Source organism: Macaca thibetana, chromosome 2 (genome assembly GCF_024542745.1).
Source record: "Macaca thibetana thibetana isolate TM-01 chromosome 2, ASM2454274v1, whole genome shotgun sequence".
In the NCBI taxonomy this organism is placed as follows: Eukaryota; Metazoa; Chordata; class Mammalia; order Primates; family Cercopithecidae; genus Macaca; species Macaca thibetana.
Window position 1 is genome coordinate 152,341,182 of NC_065579.1, and position 20,174 is coordinate 152,361,355.

The 20,174-nt window shown below is 42.5% G+C and overlaps 2 protein-coding genes across 2 annotated transcripts in view; both read right to left on the bottom strand.

Moving 5' to 3' along the window:
- CASR (calcium sensing receptor) overlaps window positions 1-10,377 on the bottom strand; it is a 103,396-nt gene extending 93,019 nt beyond the window's left edge. The window contains exon 1 of the mRNA XM_050781828.1: window positions 10,222-10,377. The gene's annotated coding sequence lies outside the window, so the exon portion shown is untranslated. The remainder of the gene's footprint in view (window positions 1-10,221) is intronic.
- Window positions 1-20,174, bottom strand: part of FAM162A (family with sequence similarity 162 member A) — a 569,879-nt gene that overhangs the window by 216,756 nt on the left and 332,949 nt on the right. The window lies entirely within an intron of this gene.

Here is a 20,174-nt window from a genome sequence, read left to right on the forward strand (position 1 = left end):
AGTTCTGGAAACCCTCAAGAGAGCCAAGAGAGCCAAGGGTTATAAGACATGGCTAGTACCTCTCTGCCAAGTAGAGGAAAAGTTCCTTCTCATAACATTCATGAGAAAAGTTCCTTCTCATAAAAAAACTTCCCTCTCATGACATTGTGGAACCACAAGGCAAACACTAACAAACCACACACAGGGAAGGAGATTAGGAAGGGTGAAACCTGGCCTATTTTTTTGCCTTCTTGTTAGTGTGGTTTGATTTCACCAAGATAGGAAGGGACAAGTGGTGAGTGGGGGGACAGGAAAGAAGAAGAGTAGAAAGTGGCAGGGGGGTGAAGGAGGCAATCAGTCCTCACCATGGTTGTTCCAAGGGGAACACAGAGATGCATGAGACGGGCCCTGTTTTCAAGGAGCTCTAAATCTAGTTAGGAAGACAAAAATCCCTTGGTGTAAAAAAACAAATGCATATATGATAAATGGCCAACTAGGAACAACAGATGCAGCTAAGTGTGGGCTGTGCAAGTAAATTTGGGGACACTTCATGTTATAGAAGGCCTAGATTGGTACCTGAATAGGTGATAAGGAGATAGGGGTTTCCAAGCTGGGGACTCTGCAGGAATTAAGTAGTGGAGGCAGGAATGAGAAGGTAGGTAGACTGGAGAGCAGGGGATGTGTACCACCATGTGAAATGGGCAGGACAGTGAAATGAAAAGAGCTTAGGTTTTGGGGCCAAGATGACCAGTTTCTACCACCTACAAACCCTCAGGCCTAGGACTTCAGTCTTCTCATCACTTAAATGAGGGTTATCGGGAGGGTTTTTATCCCTTCCCGGATAAAAAGGAGAAAGTATAAAAACCCTTCCAATAACCCTCCTTTCAGGGTTGTCGGAAGTATAAAAAAATAAAGTAACTGTAGTAACTGTGTTACTTTACTGTGACTAGATTTGGCAGATATAATCAATGTTAATCCTTTCCATAGTTTTACCTTTCTTGCAGAATCTCCAAGATTCTCTTTATGAATTAATAACAATCTTACACATTTGAAAAGACTAATTTTGAAGTCAGAGCTGACTAGAGAGCAGGTATATGTATTTCGAACTAATCTCTTGGCCAAGAAACTTTCCACTTTTAACTGTGTTACTGGCACATGATAAGTACTCAGAAACTGATAAATAATTTTATTACATTACTATTCCTAGAAATAAAAGCACACCATAGACATGAGAGGATAGGGCCGGGGCACGGTGGCTCATGCCTGTAATCCCAGCACTTTGGGAGGCCAAGACAGGTGGATCACTTGAGGTCAGGTGTTTGAGACCAGCCTGGCCAACACAGTGAAATCCTGTCTCTATCAAAAGTACAAAAATCAGCTGGGCATGGTGGTGCATGCCTGTAATCTCAGCTACTTGGGAGGCTGAGGCAGGAGAATTGCTTGAACCCAGGAGGTGGAGGTTGCAGTGAGCTGAGATTGCCCCACTGCACTATAGACTGGGTGACAGAGTGAGTGAGACTCTGTAAAAAACAAACAAATAAGCAAACAGAAATGAGAGAATAGGAGAATGATAATATGAAAAAAAAAATCAAAGATTTTCAGAAATGAAAAGGTTCAAACAAAAAGGTACAATGTGAGGGGTGATGAAAATTAAAGAAGGAGTGGATTAGAGTGGGGCTACCTGCTCCCCTCTCCAAAAGTTAAAAACTTTCCAAACTTCAAGTTGTAACTTTAAATTTTAACTTGACTGAGCATATTGATAGTAAGAAGTTCACTTCTTCAGAAAGCTAAATAAGCTATGTGTGTTCATTTTTGCTGGTGGACAGGAGTTCCATGAAATCTCTGTAAGCTGGAGAGGCAGCTGGATCGTGAGAAGAGCAGAGAGAAGAGATGTCCATGGATCAGCCTCACCATCATTGCTTGGGAGCTTGCAGGAACTACATACATTTGGCCCCCACTCCAGACCCACTTAATCAGATTTTCTAGGGGATGGACATCCTGCAATCTATGTGTTAAGAATATTCCCCACCTTAAAATTTGAGAGCCCTGGGATGGAGGATTTGGGAAAGTTTCTTGGCCAAGAGATTAGTTCAAAATACATATACCTGCCCTCTAGTTAGCTTTGACTTCAAAATTAGTCTTTTCAAATGTGTAAGATTGTTATTAATTCATAAAGAAAATCGTGGAGATTCTGCAAGAAAGGTAAAACTATGGAAAAGGATTAACATTGATTATATCTGCCAAATCCAGTCACAGTAAATGGAATAAAGTAGATTTGTGTCAGTTCATTGATGTTTTGCTGCTAACTAAGTTACATAAAACCTTTAGGTGTTTAGAGCTTTGAGGATTTTGGAAGTGTAGACCTGTATGAACCCATTTAAGCCACATAACAGCCTTATATGTTAGATACTCTTATCGTCCCCATTGTATAGATGAAAAAATAGGGCCTGGAGAGGTTCCAAAGTTACAGGGCTAACACATGACAGAGCCAGAATTTGAATCCAGGTGGTAAGACTCAAAATCCCTGCTTTCAGCTGCTAGCCTATGCTGCTTCCTATCCATCACACTATATTTAACTATTCCCTTATTATTGGACTCAGGCTTGAATAAGGGAAATGCTTCCCTTATTCAAGAAGAGTTAAAATATTTGTATGTTTCGCCATCCATGTGATTGTCTTCATTTGAAAACCATTACATCCTTTGACTACTTTTTTGAAACCACGGTCTTAATATTCTTCTTGTTAAATTCTATGAACTCTTTATATTTACAAATTTGAACCTTTTGGCATATTTGTTGCACAATTTTTTGAGTTTATTTTCATTTTAATGTAATTATAACTTTTTATACACAAGTATTTTAAATGTTGGCCAGGCATGGTGGCTCATGCCTGTAATCCCAGCACTTTGGGAGGCTGAGGCAGGTGGATCACCTGAGGTCAGGAGTTCATGACCAGCCTGGGCAACATGGTAAAACTCCATCTCTACTAAAAATACAAAAATTAACCAGACACGGTGGTGTGTGCCTGTAATCCCATCTACTTGGGAGGCTGATGCAGGAGAATTGCTTGAACCCAGGAGGCGGAGGTTGCAGTGAGCTAAGATCACACCGTTGCACTCCAGCCAGGGTGACAGAGTGAGGCTCCATCTCAAAAAAACAAAACAAAACAAAACAAAAAAACCAAAAAAACTCCAAGTGTTTTAAATGTTTATGTAATGAAATCTACCAATATTTTCCTTCATGATTCTCTGCTACTTTCATACTTAGAAAGAACTTCCTCATTCTTACAAAATATCCACTGCTCCCCTCTCCAAAAAATAAAAACATTGCAAACTTCAAGTTGTAACTTTAAGTTTTAACTTGACCGAGTGTATTTACAGTAAGAAGCTAATTTCTTCAGAAAGCTAAATAAGCTATGTGTGTTCATTTTTGCTGGTGGACATCCTTTGAGTTCTGTGAAATCTGTATAGGGTGGAGAGGCAGCCGAATCTTGAGAAGAGCAGACAGCTAGGAGTAAGTAGAATCAGCAACGTTAACCAGGTCTTTTATTTACAGTTGTGCTTTCTTTGGCAAGCCAACCTTTCAGTACCCTGTTTTCCTAATTTGTGAAATGGAGATAATACCTTCCCTGCCCAGCTGCCTTATTTATCTCCTGACATGTTCTGGGAATCAAACGAATTAACATTAAGAGGGTGCTTTGTCAATTGCTGACTGTTATAGCAGTCTACATATTGAGATTTGTTCATTCACTAAGTCACTCATTCATTTGTTCATTCATTCATTCATTCAGCTCCTCCAATGTACCAGGCACTATGATGGATTCTGGAGTTTCAGTGTTGAATAAGACACGCTGTCTACGCTTGAAGAGCTTGAACAAAGAGGCAAGTAGTGTTAATAACTCCAGTTTACAGATAAGGAAAATGGGGCATAGAGAGGTTGAACAACCTGCCCAAGGTCACAAAGCTAGTGAGCTGTCAAACTGGGATACAAGCTCAGGTAGTCTAATTCCTGGCCCCAGGCTATTACCACTGTAGTGTACTGCCTCTCAAAAGATGAGGATGAATGGAAATTGGTTGATAATTGCAGGGAGTATAAATTTTACTTGTACTATTTTCATTTTTAAGAGTGTGGGGCAGGCGCGGTGGTTCACGCCTGTAATCCCAGCACTTTGGGAAGCTGAGGCGGGTGGATCACGAGGTCAGGAGATCAAGACCATCCTGGCGAACATGGTGAAACCCCGTCTCTACTGAAAATACAAAAAAAAAATTAGCCGGGTGTGGTGGCGGGCGCCTGTAGTCCGAGCTTCTGGGGAGGCTGAGGAAGGAGAATGGCGTTAACCTGGGAGGCGGCAGAGCTTGCAGTGAGTGGAGATTGCGCCACTGCACTCCAGCCTGGGCGACAGAGCGAGACTCCGTCTCACAAAAAAAAAAAAAAATGTGAAAAGAGGTCACCTACCCTCCTCACTACCTTTCCCCGAATCTCTTGATCGACAAGCACTTAGCACATAAAGGCTCTAATGGGCAGGGGCTTGGGGCATAGGGATGAGTAGACCCAGATCTTGACCCAAAGGAGCGCATGATTGGATGGACTGGAAGCCTGAAGCTGTGGTAGAGAGCCTCAGCCTGAGTGTCCCCCTCCAACCTCCCCATCAGCTGTTTAAGATCAGCTTGCACTCTCCACCCCACTTCTCTTCCTACCCAGTCTCTCCCACAAGGGCTACCAGACTGGAGATCTGGGCACCACAGCTGCTGTCTCTGAGTACACAGTGCCAGCTCAACATCTGACATGCATTTGGGGCCCAACTGGTGAACAAAACTAAACTAAAAGCTTATGTCAAATTATATAATATTTAGAAAAAGTATATGAAAAATATAGTTCTTTCAACCGTCAACTTCTGTTAAGAGGAGAAAAGTAAAGCTTCATTCCTAAGGACAAACAATTATCGAGGGGTACAACTACAATTTCTTTGCACCTGCTTCTTTGTACCTACATGAAAAACAAAAGATAAACAAAAAATATGCTTAATAGGAACTCTACCAACAGAAAATATGGGAGGAAGAAGTCAAATTACTCAATTTTTCTATTTGTTAGTAATTTTACTTGCATGTGTGTGACAGATTTGTTGAAGGAAGAATGCTAAAATTAGTTTCCTCTCTGCAGGTATCATACTACCTTTGCCCCCATCATCACTGATAAGCATTCACCGAGGGTGGAGGAAAACAGGTTTCCACCCTGGTTTCCAGGGAAAAAAAAATCAATCATAGATGAAAAACTCATTAAAACAAATTAATTCAGGTTACTTAACCCAAGAAATCTGCATGCTTCCTGTTTTTTCAACGTGAGGAAAGACCCTGGGGATTAACTGAGCCAAAGGATATGAGCTAGTTAAGCACCCACCATACGCCACACATTGTATTTAGCACATTTAACTCATTTAAATGTCACAAGACAGATCTCAAAGAAATGTCCACCACTAAAAACTGAGGCTCAGCTGGGTTAATGTCATGCTGAAGGTCAGAGATAGAAAGCCCACTTTCCACCAAACTAGACTGTCCATGGCAGAGGCAGACCTTGTTTTCCTCATTTCATACTGGACCATCTCGCTCATTTGGCTCTGCCTAATTATAATGCTCATTTCTGTGGCTTCGAGTAATAATACAGTTGTTTGAGCAACTGAATCCAAAAGCACACCCTTAATCAGCACTTCCACCTTTGGTGGAAACAGTAATAAAGCTCTCAAAAGCTTTTCAACAAACACTATCACACATGTCTGTATTGTTTCCTGCCTTATGAATGGATACTGTGGTTACCAAGACTGCATTGCATTATGAAATAGGAACTACCTGAATCCTCTAATTCTCATGGACTTTAATAAAGTCCATGTGGGCACCTCAATTAGTGCTTATTGTATATGAGAAGACATGAGAAAAAGGAGAAAAAAGTGAATCAGGCTGGTGTCAGGCAAAAATTGAACCAACAGTACCAGGCATGAGTGAGGGTTACATGTGTCACTTCAAGGCAGTGACAAATAGGTGAAGTCTAATGTCTATCCCCTTTGAACTGAAAGTCTCCCAGAAATAGAGAGAGAGAAAGAGAGAGAGAGAAGATGGATATTATATTTGGTATGGATTAACTGATCCTATTTTATGTTCAGACACAGAAATGGTCAAGGGCTCTTCTGAATCAGAGATAGCACTTTTTGGTACCAATCATGAAGTTCTCTGTATACAAGCACTTCCCAGATTCCTGATCCCCAGTCCTGGTTGATACTCACTTCTTTTTTTCTATCCCAAGATCACTTGATTGACAGAATCAAAGGATAACAGACCAGAATCTCAGGCTTCACCTCCTCAAATCCTCTCCCTCACTGACCACATCTAATGAATAACTTAGTTCTGTACTGGAGTCTACTTTGGCGATATCTCAAGCATTTAGCTCGTTTTCTTCTTGGTTACTGCCATGACCACGGTGGTTCAGGCCATCATTACCATTATCTAAATGGTTATAATGTCTTTAAGTGGTTACTTTGTTCCAAATGACCCCCCTCCAACCCAGCATCCATATGCAGCCAGAGTGATTGCAAAAATGCTCAGGACTCATTCCTCTATGTAAAACCCTCCAGCAGCTTCCTTTGTCCTAGAATAAATAATGAATAGCCAACAATTCCTGAGTACATAATCTGTGCATATCTTATCTGAATCTTTGCAGCAATCCTATGAGGGAAGTACTACCTTCATTATCATTAATTACTGTGGCTAAATTACTTAAATACGGTGGCTAAATTACTTAACTGAGATCCCACAGATAGAAAGTGGCAGAACCATGACTCAAACCTTTGTTTCTGTGACCCCATTGTGCATACTTTAGCCACCTTGCTAGCCTCCCTACCTCTTGGCTCCGTATGCTTCAGCTCCTTTGAACCACTTGCAGGTCCTAGAACTTGACATGATGTTTCATGCCTCTGGTTCAGTTGTTGTTGGTTGCTTGTTTTTGCACATGAATCTCTCTCCCATTATACTTTCTTCTTTTGTCTACCTGGTGTAACTCCTCATCTTTCAAGATTCAACTCAAGCATTACCTCCTCCAAGAACCTTTCCCTGACCCTTTCTCTTTTGGTAGAATTGACCACTCCCTTCCCTTATACATCAACATACCCTGATTATGCTTTCATTGTAATGAACACAATACTACCTGCACATGGATGAGCATGACTACCTCTCTTAGACTTCTATGAACTCCTTACATGTTGGGACTCTGTCCAAGTAATCAATTTTAATTATAGTATCTAGCACAGTTCTGGGCACATAAAAGGTTTACTGTAAACACTGTTGAATGAATAAAAATATTTGTTTGAATGTTAAATATGTTGCTTGGTTACAGCACCCCAGGAATTACCTTGTGAGATTTATATTTACAGCATCAGTGCAATTGGTGATTTTTTTTCTTTACTGAAGAGCTGTATGTGAATCTTTGAAAAGGATCACGAAGCTTTAGAATAATCGAAAAATTCTGGCATCCTCCCAATTAGAGCAGTGGCTAGGGATGGAGGGAAGATATTTCAGTCCACCTGCCACACCTATTTTCACCTGTTAAAAAATCTATTTAGTGATAACATTGAACAGTCAGTGTATAAACCATATTTGGTATCAGGGTTATATATATTTACCTTATTAATGGGAATATGGATGATTCACAATTGAACTGCAATACATACATTTTGTTGTACACAGTATAATAAACGGATAAGAATAATGTTAATCAAAACATTTAATTATAAAGCAAGAATACAGCAATGATAAACCATGACCAACTGAAGACAATGCAACTGATACTCTGATACTGTGATAAAGAAGCATTCTTTCCCAAAGTGCCAAAAATGCCAAGTTGGCATATGTGCTCATGTAGTACAGCAAATGTCACATGGCAGTCAGTCTTCTTAATGACTAGCAGCCAAACACTATTCTTAATGGATACATCCTGGTCCTATGTCAACAACAAATATATCCTCAATCTTCCTCTCCATCTTTGAATCTTGGCTCAAGGGAGATCTCCTTGAGAAAGCCTTCCCTGGTCTCACAGTTCAGTTTGTATAAACCCTCAAAGAACTTTGTTTCTTTCCTTTAGACAGTTTATCTTAGTTTGTAATAACATATAGTCAATATTTATTTTTCTAACAGCTGCCACCTCAAAGCATCTGTAAGCTCCAGGAGAGCAGGGACCTCACCTGGTTTTATATACCTTTTAGTTCCCAGTGAATGGTACATAGCCAGGCACTCTATAAACATTTTGAATGATGAATGATGAACAATTTTGTTTACTTCTTACTCATTCCCCTGTTACCTTAAGAATTATATGCGACTCCTCACCAGTCTCAAACTTGTAGTCAACTTCTTCCTCTTCATTATACACCTACCCTATCACAAGGATCAGTCATTATTTTCTCATCCTCTCCTCCCCACTCTCTCCCACCAAAAAGTCTTAGAAGCGGGAGCTTCTAATCAGCCTGAACTTTCTGACATGGTTGGGATCCAGTTCAAGGTTATGCAATAGGAAAAGATAAACAAAATAAAGGAAAAATGTGGAGACTGGAGTACCTATTAGGTGATTTTAAACAATGGACACAGCTCCTAAAGAACCCGCTAATTCAGTAAAAAAAAATTTTAAATTAATTTAGTTTCAACCACTCTGTTTTATCATAGAGACAAAAACTGGTTGATTTGCTGATTGTTTTCACTTACTATGTTTTGGCCTAACATAGAAGTCTTGAAACAGAGCTGACTGTACTGATTGTTGGCAGGAAGTAACCTGCATGTGTGGTCTCTTAGCAAATTATATGGGGACTGTTCCTAAATGACAGGGCTCTGTGCTTGAGGAGTCTTCTGCACTCAAGGGTCTTGGCCTGCTTCTTCCTTCCTACTTCCCCTCCAACTTCCCCTACATCTTCCCCTCCCACCTTGTCCACCACAAAGCTTTGTCCCTCAGGCCCTTCATGGAACACCTCCCAGGCAGGTATAAAGCACCCGGTGTCCCAGGTTCCTACAGAGGAAAAAATCCTAGGCAGACCAGTTAGGGGATCCTGGAGTGGAGACGGGAAAAGCAACAGCAAGGTGTGACTGATGAAGTTCTGTTTTAAGGAATAGGAACTACTGTGGTGTTAAGTTCTGGAAATCCAGAGCATTTCAGAAAACAGCCTGCATTATTTCCTCTCAATAACAGACTACCTAAACTGCACTTGGAAGATCCATTTTAAGGGGAAAGATAGGTGTGTTTAGAACTTGTCATGGACTGTTCCCCAATGTGCCTTTTCTTCAGATCTCTGGGATAGTTGAAGCAAGTAAATGAAATGTCTTCTCGTTAGTGGGCTCCCTACCCTGAGGAACACCTTGTGAAAAACATTTGAGGACAAGATAGGCGTTGCGAGAAGGAACACTGGAGATTAAAGGATGTGGGCAGTGGTGGTGACATCATTTTCTGGCTAAAGAATCAAAAGACGGCGACAGAACATGTAGAGTGTGAAAGGCTATGAGTATAGAAAGGAGATAGCAATAGACACATGCTAGTGCAGGCAGTGCCTGTAGAAGATAAATGTTTGTATTATTTGACTTAAAAAATAAATATATGCATGTTATCTATTGAAAGCTATAATGTTAAAATAATGATAAGACTCCATCAGTCTGGTATGCTTTTTCTCCCCAGGAAATACATACGGAGGCTGGTGATCAGGCCCCAGGAACTGACAGTCTAATTTGATGCCACTGAAGCAAAGTCCCCAAGGAATTCTGGCGGCTTGGACCAGGAATTCTGCAGGGACACTGACGGCCCCTGGGGCCAGAGCTGACGCCGTGGCCCTCCCCTCCATATTCATACACTCTGTGAAGCTACCTGTCCCCTTGTTAACACATGGAAAGCGAGTCCTTTCTGACTACATCACAGGCAGAAGCAAGGCAGAGGCACAAGAAACTACCGACAGCAGGCGTTTTGGTGTGCACTCCCGTTCATTGGCGTAGGTGACCCGCTGCCCCTTCTAGGGGACACTGAACAGTCCAGTTCTGAGCCGGGGAAAGCCTTGATCCTATAATGTGGTCCCTACTTTCCCCCACGTTCACGCCCAATGCTCCCAGGCTGGAGCTGCTCCGGCGTGTGCCCCTCATTCGGCCCCGAGCCCTTGGCCCCCAGACCCCGCCACGGCCCCTCCCCCACTGGGGGCGCTTTCCGCCCGCCCTCCTCGGGTTCCCTGGTCCTACCAGCGCCTTGGCCAGGGCTCCCTCGCACAGAGGCAGCTCCAGCCCCTCGGCCGTGGGTCTTCACGAGGCTGGGCTTGTGTCTGATCTCAGGACGGCGCGCGGACCCTGCTCCCTATGCGAAGGTCACGGTCTCGGAGAGGCGCGCATGGCTCACTGCACTCCCTGCGCCCGCCTTCGGGACCGGCCGCAGCAGCCCCCGCAGACCCTCTGGGCAGCCGCGGCGGCCCCGGCCCCGGAGCTCCGCCCCTCTCGTGCTCCCCGCCCGCTTGCCCCCTCGGGGTCCCGGACTGCTGAGCCCAGCTCCCCTTGGAGCCCACTCGCGAGCTGCCCTCTAACCCCCACCCCAGTTAGTCCCCGTTCCCTCACCGTCTCCTTAGCCCGCAGATAGCTTAGCTGACTCTTCAGGGTCGCTGAGGGCGCGTCTTCCGTTCCCCGAGGGCCACACGCCGGCTCGGGTCCCCAGCAGACGGTGAGCCCCGCGCTCAGGTCCTCTCCTGCCCTCTTCCGTGCCGAGCCAGGGGTTCCCGGCTCCCAAATCCTGTTCCTGCTGCCTGCTGTCGGGGAGGTCCTCTTCCCGGACCCCTACTCCTTGGCGATGGAAAGAGACTTAGAGGGCTTACGACGCCACCAACGTTCTCTGTGCCGAGGGTGGCACAATTTTTTTTTTTTTTCTGATATAAGGCCAGAGATTCACAATAAAATAAATACAAATCGCGTGCCCAAACTCTTACTTATTGTGCAAGACTCAGGTCAAGCGTTACCTCGGTGCTGACAAACAGCTCCCTGCTTCCACTCTCCTGCGCGAAAGGGCGCGCGATCCTCCCTGGCTGCAGCCAGGCGCCTGTTCTACCCGACTCCACAGCTCGCTGCTTGGAGGCCCCGACCTGGCCTTGCTTATCCTTGTCCCTAGCCCCTGGCAAGGTGCCTGCCACCCATCACAGCACTAGAATATTTTATGAATAAGTGGAAAATTAATTTCTTTTCAAGAAAACCATTTGCGTGTGTGTGTGTGTGTTTGGCTTTTTACCCTCAAATAAAGCATACTCCTTTGGGTGGGCAATTTGCTAGTCTCTATAAAGAAACACCAAAAATATCCCCTTTAATGCAGTATTCCATGCTTGGGGAAATTTCCAGAACAAAATAACATTCATGCGGAGATGTTTTTTAGGAGGATCATTTACTACAGAAAAAAAATTTAAAAACCACAAAAAGTAAACAGAGCCAAACTGTCAACAGTAGGAAACTGGTTGAGTAAATTAGGGTGACTTAATGGGATATTATACAACCGTTAAAATGATAAACATCAAGACAGAAGTGCTTCAAATTCTTTTTAGAATAAGGAGGGAGTATGTATTTATTTATAAAGAAAAAAAGGGAAACATGAAGTAACATGATAAAATGTTTGCAAATTATTGTTAAGCAAAAAGCAGAAAATTGGGTCATTTACCCATGTTTAATAACTTCAAATAAAAATGCAGATTTATTCTCTGCAAATCGGCCATAACATCTACCTCAAGGGGTCCTTGGAGTGTTCAATGAAATAGTCAAGGAAAGTGCCTAGTATAGAATGGATACTCAACAAAGTTTCCATTTCTTTTCTTCAATGGAACACAGACTCAAATCCAGCATGTCAAACACATCCTCATTATGGCCCAATTCTACCCATTTGGCTTCCTTTCCCTCAAATACAGCGTAGGAGAAGGAGCTGAGCAAATGCCAAAGAACCAGGGAAGGAGGAAAATCTAGTTAATAGGAATAAATGTGAAGTCCTCCCTCAGGCCGAAACACCTAGCAATACAAGTTGGTAATGGGGGATGTGGCTCAGTAGTGCTGTACATCAAAATACCTTAGATTTTATTTTAGTTGGCTACAAGCACAACCTTGTGAACACCCAAAGGCTGAATGAGTTCAGTTCAAAACCTGAATGAGGCTGCAATCTTAGGCTGAACTCATCCTCTTCAATGGTCAGGTTACACCTGGGCATAATGTCCAAATCTGGGCACTATCTTTAAGAAAGCATTACTCTGAAGATCTATTATTGCTTCCATTGTAAAGATGAAGAAACTATGCATACAGTTTCCAGTATTTAGGGTTGGGCTGCTAGGAGTTGGCAGAGCCAAGAGCTGAACCAAATCAGCTTGACTTACAGTCCTGGTGCTTGATCACTTTACCAGTGTGTCCCAGTGTGTACATCTTCCAGTAGAGATTGGAAGCATGGTATTGGGTGGTACACAGACAATAAAATTAGATAACAGTGGATCACAAGGTGAAAAAAGATATGCCCTTCTCACTTCTTTTGTTCCTATGGATTATGTCAAGGAAGGAGTATCATTTTTGTGGTATTTGTCTTTGCACCCCTGTATAATACTTGGTAATCTCCTGTTTTAACAAAGAGAGAGCTTGCCTTTCGCTCAGAACCTTTGCTAGGCAACAACTCCTAAGTAGAATTTAATATCATCACTTTCTCTTCCATCCCCTTATGCAGTTAGGTTCCAATAGACATAGTTTTCCACTTACAAAGTGATGTGGTTTCCATTTAAGGTAAATTTTCTTATGTGAGAAAAATGAGCAACTTGAATGAAAGATATAAAAGAACTAATAGGACCAGTGATATTTAAATTTCATACTCTATTATGACCAGTGGATAGAAGGAATGACAGGCAGGTTTCTGTCCACAGTGAATTAGGGCTGCCTGGGAAGATGCTGAAGGACTGCCTTGGGAGCTCAAACACTATGGCTAGAAGCTTTAAAGTTCCTGCCAACCAGGAGAATCTGGGATTCTTGACAGCAGGGCTTCCCAGGAATCTGACCTCTAGAAACACAGATTTTAGTGTAAGTTACATTCACTGCTTTTGGACAGCTCCCAAAGAAGAGTTCCAAGTAAGCTGAGAACAATAGCAGCACCTCTGTGACCATGTATAATTAACAGAGCACTAGTGAGAGGTGACAACGTGCTAGCAGCCCTCACTCTCAGCGCCTCCTCGGCTTCCGCGTCCACTCTGGCGGCGCTTGAGGAGCCCTTCAGCCCGCCACGGCACCATGGGAGCCCCTCTCTGGGTTGCCTGAGGCCAGAGCCGCCTCCCTCTGCTTGAGGGGAGGTGTGGAGGGAAAGGCGCAGGCAGGCGGGAACCCGGGCTCCGCGCTGCGCTTGAGGCCCAGGGCGAGTTCCGGCGGGCGCGGGCTCGGCGGGACCCGCACACAGAGCTGCCGGCCGGCCCGGCCGGCCCAGGGCAGTAAGGGGCTTAGCACCCGGGCCAGCAGCTGCGGAGGTTGTGCCGGGTCCCCCAGCAGTGCCGGCCCGCCGGCGTTGCACTCAAATTCTCGCCCGGCCTCGCGAGGCAGGGCTCGAGACCTGCAGCCCACCATGTCTGAGCTCCCCCACCTGCGTTAGGCTCCCGCCGAGCCTCCCCGACGGGCGCTGCCCCCTGCTCCGTGGCGCTCGGTCCCATCGACAGCCCAAGGGCTGAGGAGTGCAGGCGTGGCTCGGGACTGGCGGGCAGCTCTGCCTGTAGCCCCGGTGCAGGATCTACCAGGTGAAGCCCGCTGGGGTCCTGAGCCGGATGGGGACTTGGAGAACTATTATGTCTAGCTCAGGGTTTGTAAATACACCAATCAGCACTCTGTGTCTAGCTCAAGGTTTGTAAATACACCAACTGGTACTCTGTGTCTAGCTAACCTAGTGGGGACTTGGAGAACTTTTCTGTCTAGCACTCTGTGTCTAGCTCAAGGATTGTAAACGCACCAATCAGCACTCTGTGTCTAGCTCAGGGTTTGTAAATATACCAATTGGTACTCTGTATCTAGCTAACTTAGTGGGGACTTGGAGAACTTTTATGTCTAGCTAGAGGATTGTAAATACACCAATCAGCACCCTGTCAAAACGGTCCAGTCAGCGCTCTGTAAAGTGGACCAATCAGCTCTCAGTAAAATGGACCAATCAGCAGGATGCGGGTGGGGCCAAATAAGGCAATAAAAGCAGGCTACCTAAACCAGCCAGCTGCAAGCTCGTGGGGAGTTCTTCCGCAGCGTGGAAGGTTTGTTCTTTCGCTGTTTGCAGTAACTTGCTGCTGCTGGGTCTTTGGGTTCACGTTGCCTGTATGAGCTGTAACAGTCACCACGCAAAGGTTTGTAGCTTCACTCCTGAAGCCAAGGAGACCACAAACTCACTGGGAAAAACGAACAACTCCAGATGCGCTGCCTTTAACAGCTGTAACACTCACCACGAAGGTCTGCAGCTTCACTCCTGACAGAGAGACCACGAACCCAGAAAGAAGAAGCCCCAAACACGTATGAAAGTCTGAAGGAAAAAATTCGGTACGCACCATCTTTAAGAACTGTAACACTCACCGCGAGGGACTGCGGCTTCATTCTTGAAGTAAGTGAGATCAAGAACCCACCAATTCCAGACACACTAGTAGATTCTCTCTAAAGTAACTTTTGAAAGAGACAACATTTGGATGTTTGTTTACACGTCAATCATTTACTCCCTTACACCTTCTTCTGGTGTTCCCTCTATTCGTAACATCCCGAGGGCCAAGATGATGGGGCTGTTCTTCCTTCCTTTCGTGTTCCGGCATTTTTCATCCCCAAATTCCATATCTTGTGGCCTCTGTTTCCGCTAAGGCAGCTCCCCTTGCTATTTATTTTTAACCCTTTGGACCAGTATTAAAATGGATGTGCGGGGAAAAATGGGTACATAGGGTCACCAGCAGTTAAAAAGTATTTTTGGTATAGGAAATTTATTTTGAAACCATGAAGTCTGAAAATTCATAATGTACAAAACCGTAATCTGATTGCCTTATGGTTCAAGAATATTTGGTGTGTAGACATCACCTGGGCCCGTGATTGCTAAGAACAGAAAGCCACTTGGGAACCTATTTGGAAGATAAGCTGGAGGGAAAAGATCATTCAGACAGTCTAGTGGAAGGACTAAATGCTTTCACTGGAGGAGCTGCATCAGGGGAAGCTTGTTCGACTGGATTAGGAAGCTTTTTCCTGAGACACCTCTGATGCCTTTTCTTTCCTCACGCACCATCTCCAACCAGCCACAAGTGCTGACCGCCTGACTTTCAAAATACATCAAGACTCAACCTCTTTTTCCTACCTCCGCCTCATCTCTCTCTTAGAAGATCTCCTATCTGGTGGTTCTTCCCAAAGCAACTGCAATGATACGTTTAAAAATAAACTTGGGTTCGATCATTTCTCTGCTGAAAACCATATCTGTAATGGATTCCTGTCTCAGAGTGAAATTCAGTAAAATTCATGGTCCATTAAAGCCAGCATCATGTGGGTCCTGGCTATGTCTCTGATCTTCTCCCTACCATCTTCCTTGGCTTCACACACACTGGTTTCCTTGCTGGTCTTTGGATGTGCCCAGCATACCCTGTGTTGGACCTTTGCATTTCGTTCTCTCTCAGTCTGGGGCATTCTTCTCCCTTCTTTATTTTTGTTTTTTTTTTTTGAAACTGAGTTTTGTTCTGTCACCCACACTGGAGTGCAGTGGCACCATCTCGGCTCACTGCAACCTGCACCCCCCGGGGTTCAAGTGATTCTCCTGCCTCAGCCTGGTGAGTAGCTGGGATTACAGGCAAGCACCACCATGCCTGGCTAGTTTTTGTGTTTTTAGTAGAGATGGTGTTTCACCATGTTGACCAGGCTGGTCTTGAAGTCCTGACCTCAAGTGATCCACCCACCTTGGTCTCCCACAAAGCTGGGATTACAGTCATAATAGAACACAGTTTTAAAGTGAACATTAAATACTCAGTTCTTTAAAAACATTTAGGCAATCCTAATACTGTGAATTTCTCATTGACTGTCTTTCCTTCTGGATTCCCAGTCTCCTGTCTCATTAGTGTAGCATTTTCTCAATCTCTCACCCACAGCCCTAACTCCTCTTGCATTACTCTAAGAAACTCAGTTGCCAGCCTATTTTTTGTTTTAATTTACTTATTTTATTGAAATATAGCACACATGTATAAATCTGTACAACTTGAATAGCACTATAGAAACCCTCCATACCCTTTTTCATTCTGTAAAACCCACAGAGTAACCACTAACCTGATATATAACACTATAAGTCATTTATATTTGTATTAATATAACTATTTAGTAAATACTTCTTTGGTCTAGCTTCTTTCAACAACATTTGTGAGATTCAACCATATTTTGCAGTAGCTTTTTTTCCCTTTTCATTGCTATATAATATTCTGTTGTATGACTGTATCACAATTTATCGAACGATTTTACTCTTGATGGACATTCAAGTTTGCTTCCAGTTTTAAGCTATTATGAATAATGCTGCTATCAACATTCATGTAGCTACTTCTTGGTGTGCCTGTGCTTGCATTTCTGTTGAGCAATATATGGCAGTAGAATTACAGGGTCAAAAGGTATGTATGTTTAGCTTTAGAAGATATTACCAAAGAATTTTTCAAAGTGGTCATACTCATTTACATTTCCACCAGTGGCAAATGAGAGTTCTTACGTATCCTTTTCCTTACCAACACTTGGTATAATCTTTTAAAAAATGATTATTTGTGGCTGGGCGTGGTGGCTCCCGCCTGTAATCCCAGCAGTTTGGGAGGCCGAGGCGGGCAGATCACTTGAGGTCGGGAGTTCAAGGCTAGTCTGACCAACATGGAGAAACCCCGTCTCTACTAAAAATACAAAAAAATCAGCCTAGTGTAGTGGTGCATGCCTGTAATCACAGCTACTCGGGGGGCTGAGGCGGGAGAATCACTTGAACCCAGGAGATGGAGGTTGTGGTGAGCCAAGATCGTGCCATTGCAATCCAGCCTGGGCAACACGAGTGAAACTCCATCTCAGAAAAAAAAAAAAAAAAAAATTATTTATTACTCTGGCTGGTGTAAAGTGGTATCTCATTGCAGTTTTAATTTGTGTTTCCCTGATGACTAGTGAAGCTAAATACGTTTTTAAATGTTTATTGACTATTTGGATAGTCTCTTCAATGAAAAGCCTGTCTTTCCTTCTCTCCTTCCTTTAAAAAAATTGGGTTATTTCTCTTTTAAAAAACTAATATGTAAGTGTTCCTTTTATATTTTAGGTGTAGGTTATTTGTCAAATATAGATTTTTAATTGTAAATTGCCAATTTATAATTATGTAAATTTACGGGGTACAAAGTGATTTTATAATTTGCTAACACAATGTGTATAATTAAGTCAAGCTAGTTAACATATTCATCATCTCAGATACTTAACATTTTTTGTGGTGAAAACATTTAAAATTTACTCTTTAATTATTAAGACTATAGATACTGCAAATATCATTTCCATTTCTGTGATTTGCCTTTTTTCTCTCTTAATAGTGCCTTTTTATGAATAGAAGTTCTTATTTTTAGTGTAGTCCAATTTATTAATCTTTTTCTTGATGGTTAGTGTGTTTTGGTCCTGCTTCAGAAAACTTTGCCTACATCAAGTCACGAATATATTCTCCAATGTTATCTTTTAAAAGCCTTATTATTTTGCCTTTTACGTTAAGATCTAAAACCCACCTGGAATTGATTTTTGTATGGGTGAAATTTCATTTATTTTCCAGTGAATATCCAATTGACTCGGCACCATTTATTGAAAATATCCACCTTCCTCTAGTGCTCTGTGTCATCGTTGTCATAAATAAAGTATCAGTATACGTGTGGGTGTGTTTCTTTACTCTTTATTGTATCGCATCAGCCTGTCTGTCTGTTCTTTTGCTAAAATATCAGACTGTCTTATTTATTGTGGCTTTATAATGAGTCTTGAAATCTGGTACAATAAGTTCTTTAACTTTATTTTTCTTTAAGTTCACCTTGCCTCTCTGTGAGCATTTACTTTCATATACATTTTTAGAATCATCTGATCAACACACACACACACACACACACACACACACCCCTTAATTTTGAGGGAATTACATTGAATCTATAGGTCGATTTTGGAAAAGATGGACATCCTGATAATATTTAGAGTTCCAATCTGCAAACACAGTATAGCCTTCTATTTATTTAAGTATTCTTTAATTTCTCTTACTAATGCTTCCTACAGTTTTCTGTGTAGAAGTCTTGCACATATTTTTCTGGATTTATTCTTAGATGTTTGATGCTTTTTGATGCAATTTGCTTTGGCATCTTTAAAAAATTTTATTCTCAATTGACTGTTGCTGGTACTTTGCTGTATTTTTCTTCTTAGGGTATATCACCTCAACATTTGACATATTACATATTTATGTATTGTTATTTATCTCTCTTGCATTAATGTAAACTCGATGAGAGGAGAATTTTTGTCCATTTTGGTCACTGCTTTATCTCCAGTGCCAGAAAATATTTCTGGCAAATACTAGACACCAAAAATATTTATTGAATTGAATTGACTTACATTGGGTTGAAATCGGCTGCTTGCAACTCTCACTCTTTCTTTCTCTGGAACAATAAGAGTAAGTCTTCTTTTTTTTTTCCTTCAACTTTTATTTTAAGTTCAGAGGTACATGTGAAGGATGTGCACGTTTGTTACATAGGTAAACGTGTGCCATGGTGGTTCACTGCACAGATCATCCTATCACCTAGGTATAAAGCCCAGCATCCATTAGCTGTTCTTCTCGATGCTCCCCCTCCTCCCACCCAACCCTGTTGTTCCCGCGGCCGCATGTGTCCATGTGCTTTCATCATTCAGCTCCCACTTACAAGTGAGAACATTCGGTGTTTGGGTTTCTGTTCCTGCATTAGTTTGCTGAGGATACTGGCTTCCAACTCCATCCAGGTTCCTGCGAAGGAGATGATCCTTTTTATGGCTGCATAACATTCCATGGTGTATATGTGCCATATTTTCTCTATCCAGTCTATCGTTGATGGGCATTTAGGTTGATGACATGTCTTTGCTATTGTAAATAATGCTGCAGTGAACATACATGTGCATGTATCTTTATGACAGAATAATTTATATTTCTTTGGGTATATACCCAGTAATTGGATTGCTGGGCGGTCAAATGGTATTTCTGCCTATCGATCTTTGAGGAATCGCCACATGGTCTTCCACAGTGGTTGAACGAATGGGTATACTCCCACCAGCAGTGTAAAAGTGTTCCTTTTCCTCTGCAACCTCTCCAGCATCTGTTGTCTTTTGACTTTTAACAAGCGCCATTCTTGCTGGTGTGAGATGGTATCTCGTTGTGGTTTTGATTTGCATTTCTCTAATGATCAGTGATGCTGAGCTTTTTTTACATGTATTTTTTTGGCAGCATGTATGTCTTCTTTTGTGAAGTGTCTGTTCACATCCTTTGCCCACTTTTTAATGTTTTTTTCCCTGTAAATTTGTTTAAGTTCCTTGTAGATTCTGTATATCAGACCTTTGTCAGATGGATAGATTGCAAAAGTTTTCTCCCATTTTGTAGGTTGTCTGTTCACTCTGATGATAATTTCTTTCGCTGTGCAGAAGCTTTTTAGTTTAATTAGATCTCATTTGTCAATTTTTGCTTTGTCACAATTTCTTTTGGTGTTTTCGTCATGAAATCTTTGCCTGTGCCTATGTCCTGAATGGTACTGCCTAGATTTTCTTCTAGGGTTTTGATACTTTGGGGTTTTACATTTAAGTCTTTAATACATCTTGAGTTATTTTTTGTATAAGCCATAAGGAAGGGGCCCAGTTTCAATTTTCTGCATTTGTCTAGCCAGTTCTCCCAGCACCATTTATTAAATAGGGAATCCTTTCCCCATTGTTTTTGTCAGATTTGTCAAAGTTCAGATGGTTGTAGGTATGTGGTCTTATTTCTGAGTTCTCTATTCTGTTCCATTGGTCTATGTGTCTGTTTTGTACCAGTATCATACAGTGTGGTTACTGTAACCTTGTAATATAGTTTGAAGTGGCACACAACTGCTCATCAGCAATCTCCCAGCAGTGTTTACTTCTCAAAACCAAACACTTCAGTTCTTTCAGTAGTCCTTTCCTCATATGGCAAGAATCTC